We start from the raw sequence: 7,497 nt of genomic DNA, 5'->3' as shown, positions 1-7,497 counted from the left end.
CAGAGTGGTATATAAACAATGCAGGGCCATGTGGGGGTACACACGGTGGCATAGTGGTATATAAACAATGCAGGGCCATGTGGGGGGACACACGATGGCATAGTGGTATATAAACAATGCAGGGCCATGTGGGGGGAACACACGGTGGCATAGTGGTATATAAACAATGCAGGGTAATGTGGGGGGAACACACGGTGGCATAGTGGTATATAAACAATGCAGGGCCATGTATGGGGGACACACGGTGGCATAGTGGTATGTAAACAATGCAGGGCCATGTGGGTGGACACATGGTGGCATAGTGGTATAGAAACAATGCAGGGCCATGTGGGGGACACACGGTGGCATAGTGGTATATAAACAATGCAGGGCCATGTGGGGGGACATACGGTGGCATAGTGGTATATAAACAATGCAGGGCCATGTGGGGGGACACACGGTGGCATAGTGGTATATAAACAATGCAGGGCCATGTGGGGGACACACGGTGGCATAGTGGTATATAAACAATGCAGGGTAATGTGGGTGGAACACACGGTGGCATAATGGTATATAAACAATGCAGGGCCATGTATGGGGGACACACGGTGGCATAGTGGTATATAAACAATGGAGGGCCATGTGGGGGGACACACGGTGGCATAGTGGTATATAAACAATGCAGGGTAATGTGGGGGAAACACACGGTGGCATAGTGGTATATAAACAATGCAGGGCCATGTATGGGACACACACGGTGGCATAGTGGTATATAAACAATGCAGGGCCATGTGGGGGGACACACGGTGGCATAGTGGTATATAATCAACGCAGGGCCATTTATGGGGGACACACGGTGGCATTGTGGTATATAAACAATACAGGGTAATGTGGGTGGAACACACGGTGGCATAGTGGTATATAAACAATGCAGGGCCATGTGGGGGGACACACGGTGGCATAGTGGTATATAAATGCAGGGTAATGTGGGGGGAACACACGGTGGCATAGTGGTATATAAACAATGCAGGGCCATGTGGGGGGACACACAGTGGCATAGTGGTATATAAACAATGCAGGGCCATGTGGGGGACACACGGTGGCAGAGTGGTATATAAACAATGCAGGGTAATGTGGGGGGAACACACGGTGGCATAGTGGTATATAAACAATGCAGGGAAATGTGGGGGGAACACACGGTGGCATAGTGGTATATAAACAATGCAGGGCCATGTGGGGGGACACACGGTGGCATAGTGGTATATAAACAATGCAGGGTAATGTGGGGGGGACACACGGTGGCATAGTGGTTTATAAACAATGCAGGGCCATGTGGGGGGGACACACGGTGGCATAGTGGTATATAAACAATGCAGGGTAATGTGGGGGGATCACACGGTGGCATAGTGGTATATAAACAATGCAGGGCCACGTGGGGGGACACACGGTGGCATAGTGGTATATAAACAATGCAGGGCCATGTGGGGGGGACACACGGTGGCATAGTGGTATATAAACAATGCAGGGCCATGTGGGGGACACACGGTGGCAGAGTGGTATATAAACAATGCAGGGCCATGTGGGGGACACACGGTGGCAGAGTGGTATATAAACAATGCATGGTAATGTGGGGGGAACACACGGTGGCATAGTGGTATATAAACAATGCAGGGTAATGTGGGGGGAACACATGGTGGCATAGTGGTATATAAACAATGCAGGGTAATGTGGGGGGAACACACAGTGGCATAGTGGTATATAAACAATGCAGGGTAATGTGGGGGAACACACGGTGGCATAGTGGTATATAAATAATGCAGGGTAATGTGGGGGGAACACACGGTGGCATAGTGGTATATAAACAATGCAGGGCCATGTTGGGGGACACACGGTGGCATAGTGGCATATAAACAATGCAGGGTAATGTGGGGGGAACACACGGTGGCAGAGTGGTATATAAACAATGCAGGGCCATGTGGGGGGACACTCGGTGGCATAGTGGTATATATACAATGCAGGGCCATGTGGGGGGACACACGGTGGCATAGTGGTATATAAACAATGCAGGGCCATGTGGGGGGAACACACGGTGGCATAGTGGTATATAAACAATGCAGGGTAATGTGGGTGGAACACATGGTGGCATAGTGGTATATAAACAATGCAGGGCCATGTATGGGGGACACACGGTGGCATAGTGGTATATAAACAATGCAGGGCCATGTGGGGGGACACACGGTGGCATAGTGGTATATATACAATGCAGGGCCATGTATGGGGGACTCACGGTGGCATAGTGGTATATAAACAGTGCAGGGTAATGTGGGTGGAACACACGGTGTTATAGTGGTATATAAACAATGCAGGGCCATGTAGGGGGACACACGGTGGCATAGTGGTATATAAACAATGCAGGGTAATGTGGGGGGAACACACGGTGGCATAGTGGTATGTAAACAATTCAGGGTAATGTGGGGGGAACACACGGTGGCATAGTGGTATATAAACAATGCAGGGTAATGTGGGGGGACACACAGTGGCATAGTGGTATATAAACAATGCAGGGTAATGTGGGGGGAACACACGGTGGCATAGTGGTATATAAACAATGCAGGGTAATGTGGGGGGAACACACGGTGGCAAAGTGGTATATAAACAATGCAGGGCCATGTGGGGGGACACACGGTGGCATAGTGGTATATATACAATGCAGGGCCATGTGGGGGGACTCACGGTGGCATAGTGGTATATAAACAATGCAGGGCCATGTGGGGGACACACACGGTGGCATAGTGGTATATAAACAATGCAGGGTAATGAGGGGGGAACACACGGTGGCATAGTGGTATATAAACAATGCAGGGCCATGTGGGGGGAACACGGTGGCATAGTGGTATATAAACAATGCAGGGCCATGTGGGGGGACACACGGTGGCATAGTGGTATATATACAATGCAGGGCCATGTGGGGGGACACACGGTGGCATGATGATATATAAACAATGCAGGGCCATGTGGGGACACACACGGTGGCATAGTGGTATATAAACAATGCAGGGTAGTGTGGGGGACACACGGTGGCATAGTGGTATATAAACAATGCAGGGCCATGTGGGGGGAACACGGTGGCATAGTGGTATATAAACAATGCAGGGCCATGTGGGGGGACACACGGTGGCATAGTGGTATATAAACAATGCAGGGCCATGTGGGGGACACACACGGTGGCAGAGTGGTATATAAACAATGCCGGGGCATGTGGGGACACACGGTGGCACAGTGGTATATAAACAATAGCAGGGCCAGGGGGCATATGCATTGGTGGCAGAGTGGTATATAAACAATGCAGGGCCATGTAAGGTGGACACATGGTGGCAGAGTGGTATATAAACAATGGCAGGGCCAGGGGGCATATGCATTGGTGGCATATTGGTATATACAATGCAGGGCCATAGACAAATCTACTGAGTGCCACGATGTATACTCACTTCAATCTCAACACTACACACGCTGTGATGCGATGCTGCTCAGATCGCTGTCTCATGACAAAATGGAGGAGGGGAGTGGCTAGGGATTTTTATACAGACATCGAATCGTATTACCTACCAAAAGTGATACGATGTGTGTCACATCGTGGTAAGATAGGTCGCTCTTGTACGGTTTTCCAGTACGAGAGGCAATCCAGTGATATGACTGCGGGGACACGCATCGCCATCGTATGTACACCAGAACAACATACGATGTGTACGATCGCTCGTTACTATCGACCGAAATCGTACACATTGTATAATAAATCTTACTGTGTATGGTCGCCCTTAGATTGGGTCTGTGTTCCAATCTCACAGTTGAATCCTGTTTTCTCATAAATAAACCGTAACTGAGGTTGGTATTCAGTACAGTTCTGCAATGGAAATATCCTCTCCTGCCAGTATTTCCTGCAATCATTTACAGTGCACGGCTTGTTACAGGAGCATTGGTGGGTGGTGGTACTCCCCTGGCCTCTCAGCACTACTACAATTGGTGGAAATCAATCACCAGGCAGCCATGAAAGTGGAAAAATGGTAGAAGACACAAGGATTCTGACTGTGGAGTCTTGTGATAACAGCTCTTTGCATCCCAATTAAATCCCAAATACAAATTACGTAAAGGAATTTTTCAATGTTATTTTTTTTTTTTCTTTAATCACTGCATTCTTTCAGGCTTGTGGCCCCTCCCTAATATTTTCCAAAATAATCCTGGGAGCATTTGAACCCTTATCACACAATCCCCTGCAGCTACTAATGTGGGTGGGTGGCTGGTCATCATCATGCTGTCATGATGGTGGGCCTATTTTTATGTGGAGGCTTGGGTCTGTAGGATGGCGGTGTAGGCAGTCAATAGGTCATTTGGGACATATGGCCGACAGGTTCAAAATGTCGACATGAAAATGGTAGACACGTGTTTTATTTAATTTTTTAACCCTAATCTTTACCCTAACCCTCCCTCCTGGTGCCTAACCCTAACTGTCCCTCCTGGTGCCTAACCCTAACCCTCCCTCCTGGTGCCTAACCCTAACCATCGGGGTAGACATCTGACCCTAACCATCACTTCTAGTGCCTAACCATAACCCTCCGGTAAGTGCCTAACCCTCCCTCCTGGTGCCTAACCCTAACTGTCCCTCCTGGTGCCTAACCCTCCCTCCTGGTGCCTAACCCTAACTGTCCCTCCTGGTGCCTAACCCTAACCCTCCCTCCTGGTGCCTAACCCTAACTGTCCCTCCTGGTGCCTAACCCTAACCCTCCCTCCTGGTGCCTAACCCTAACTGTCCCTCCTGGTGCCTAACCCTAACCCTCCCTCCTGGTGCCTAACCCTAACCATCGGGGTAGACACCTGACCCTAACCATCACTTCTAGTGCCTAACCATAACCCTCCGGTAAGTGCCTAACCCTCCCTCCTGGTGCCTAACCCTAACTGTCCCTCCTGGTGCCTAACCCTCCCTCCTGGTGCCTAATCCTAACCCTCCCTCCTGGTGCCTAACCCTAACCATCGGAGTAAGTGCTTAACCCTCCAGTAAGTGCCTAAATCTAACCCTAATAAAAAAAATCGTGTCAGCCATTTTTGTGTAAATTTTTATGTCAACCTTTTTACACCGTTAACCATTTGATCATGTTGACCTTCTTACATATCTACCTTTAGTGTTTCGACCTTTTGTCCCTGTCGACCTATTGACTGTCTAACATCTGGTGTCTATCTAGACATTGTCAACCTTTTTATTGTCTATCTATAGTCCGGAACCCCAAAGTTGCTAAGTTATAAATCACATTGATTGATAGCGTAAAAACTTCATAAGAGTGTCAGCATAGAGAATATCATGAAGAGCATATTATCAGTTTAGGAATTAATCATATGTCTTTATATAAAGTCTTTGTAAATTCAGATATTAGGAATTGTGTCACAGCAATAGTGCACTTGTTGAGGTGAAGTAGGGAAACTTATCTGATGGAAAGTGACCAGATCTCCTTGTTTAATTAGTGGTTTCAGGGTATTTAATTACCTGCTCCTTCTTTTATGGACTTGAAATAACCAACAATGGGATATTTAGCCGCATCAGTTCCTGGTCCTCTTGCGGCCAGCTTGGGCATGCACGGCCCGCCTGCTAGTAGTAGTGCTCCGGCTGGGACTCCGATCTTATACAGCGTCTGATTTATAGGAGGGAATGTTCACTAATCAATTGCTGGATACAAACACAGGAATGTGTATCGGACAGTGACGCAATTTTATCCACTTCTGTGGATTTTTTCAATCTGGTTGGGCAATTTGCAACACTGCCTACATGCTGCAAATTTGGTGGCCAAAATAGGCAATTTTGGACCTAATTGACTGCAAACCATATGGGCCTAAAACATCACTGATTCCAATTGAGATCTAACAAATGTCAGTCGGGAACATACTGTAAATGTTCCTGATGGCATCTAGATGTGTATGTGGTCATTGTATGAACGCACTATAAGTGCCCCCCTGCACCCAGCTGTTATACGGACAATCTGACAGAGATCTGGCTGGCCAGGGGCCAGGTTGAGCAGTCAGTGTATGGGCAGTTTATGGTACGGAAACACAACAAGGTCAAAGGTTACCCTAATTATAGATAATCAGAGTTCTACGGGCTTTGTGTTTGCTTGAATAATATCTTCTGCCTGTTTTTAATTGTATTGTGCTGAGTTTTATGCTGGTGACCAGAGGGGAATGTTATTAATAATGACCTATAATACCAGACTTTTAATACAATTTCATGCATAATGTAAGCTAGTGCTGGGGTTGTCATCCCCACTGAAAATCACCCCTGATAGTAAATGAATTCTGACTCATTTCATACTGTAGCTCAGTTATTACCATCCGCTCACCTGCTGAATGGCCGAATGGTAATGATTTACTGTAAATATTGTTTAGCTACAGGCATGCATGGCCTCCATACCGCTAATCCCTTATATGATTTAGGTTACATTGTCGTGATAAAAGAGATCTTACTCAGTATTTTTTGGGACTTTGCCCTGACTGTAATATCACTCCATAAACATTCCTATAGAAATTCCAAGATGATTTATATATGTATTGTTAATATTGATTATGGCGTTGATAAATGTTTGGGAAAAGTGGGCTGTGTCCAATTGAAAAGGCAGAATGTCTAATAAATTGAATTTCCTTATTCCCAAAGTCCAGTTGGAGTGGTCTAATGGACCGTACAGTCGCACTACCCCTAGGTCACTCGCTCAGCACTGGCCTAAGCCAAAGCGCCACAAACAATCCACAAGAGCAGGTCACACCGTGATCCCAGATTATTCCCTGCAGCCCGGCCTCTGCACCTGTGTCACCCTGCATTGATATATAGATGTGGTCTTGCCTTCATAAGGGCATAAAGGCAGTGACCTATCTATACTGGCTGCAGAGTGTGCGGTGCACACGGGGCCGTGAGGCCGGGGGAATTGCCCTGGTATCTGTGTGGGCAATTCCAACACTGCCTACATGCTGCAAATGTGATGGCCAAATAGGCCATTTTGGACCTGATTGGCTGCAAACTATATGGACCCAAAAACACCACTGATTCCAATTGAGATCTAACGGATGTCAGTCGGAAACATACAGCAAATGTTCCTGATGGCATCTAGAGGAGCATGTGGTCATTGTATGACCGCACTATAAGTGCCCCCCTGGACCCAGCTGTTATACGGACAAATCTGACAGAGATCCGCAAACCCCACACCTACCGAATATACGTACCTTGCAGCGGCTGCTGCAGAAATATTCGCGGTGCATGATGCACCAGCGCCAGGGTGAGGTCTGGATGGTGATCACACACGGATCCCCTCCTCCTATAAAATGCTTCTGGATAAAGGGGATGCAAAACCTAAATTTGAAAAATTGTTACAATAAATATACAATATTTCTGCTCCACACCTCTCCATAGAGTGTTTAAAAGTGTTTTCTATATTTAATATAAAAATCCTAGAGAGAGAGAATATTATTTTAATATATTTAATGGGA

The sequence above is a fragment of the Taudactylus pleione genome, unplaced genomic scaffold (genome assembly GCF_031769625.1).
Source record: "Taudactylus pleione unplaced genomic scaffold, aTauple2 ptg000731l, whole genome shotgun sequence".
Lineage (NCBI taxonomy): Eukaryota > Metazoa > Chordata > Amphibia > Anura > Myobatrachidae > Taudactylus > Taudactylus pleione.
The sequence above is the reverse complement of the archived record's forward strand: the minus strand, read 5'-3'. Positions refer to the sequence as shown.